The sequence below is a fragment of the Bison bison genome, unplaced genomic scaffold (assembly GCF_000754665.1).
Source record: "Bison bison bison isolate TAMUID 2011002044 unplaced genomic scaffold, Bison_UMD1.0 scf7180017864384, whole genome shotgun sequence".
Taxonomy (NCBI): Eukaryota; Metazoa; Chordata; class Mammalia; order Artiodactyla; family Bovidae; genus Bison; species Bison bison.
In genome coordinates, this window is record NW_011494956.1 from 3,167,119 (window position 1) to 3,167,384 (window position 266).

A 266-nucleotide genomic window follows, 5' to 3' on the forward strand; every position below is an offset into this window, starting at 1 on the left:
TTCTCCAAGCCAGGCTTCAGCAATACGTGAACCGTGAACTTCCAGATGTTCAAGCTGTTTTTAGAAAAGACAGAGAAACCAGAGATCAAATTGCCAACATCCACTAGATCATCAAAAAAGCAAGAGAATTCCAGAAAAGCATCTATTTCTGCTTTATTGACTATGCCAAAGCCTTTGACTGTGTGGTGCCGGGAGCTGGCATATTGCGTATTGAGTGCATATTGCATATTGAGTGCAGCACTTTCCACAGCATCATCTTTCAGGAT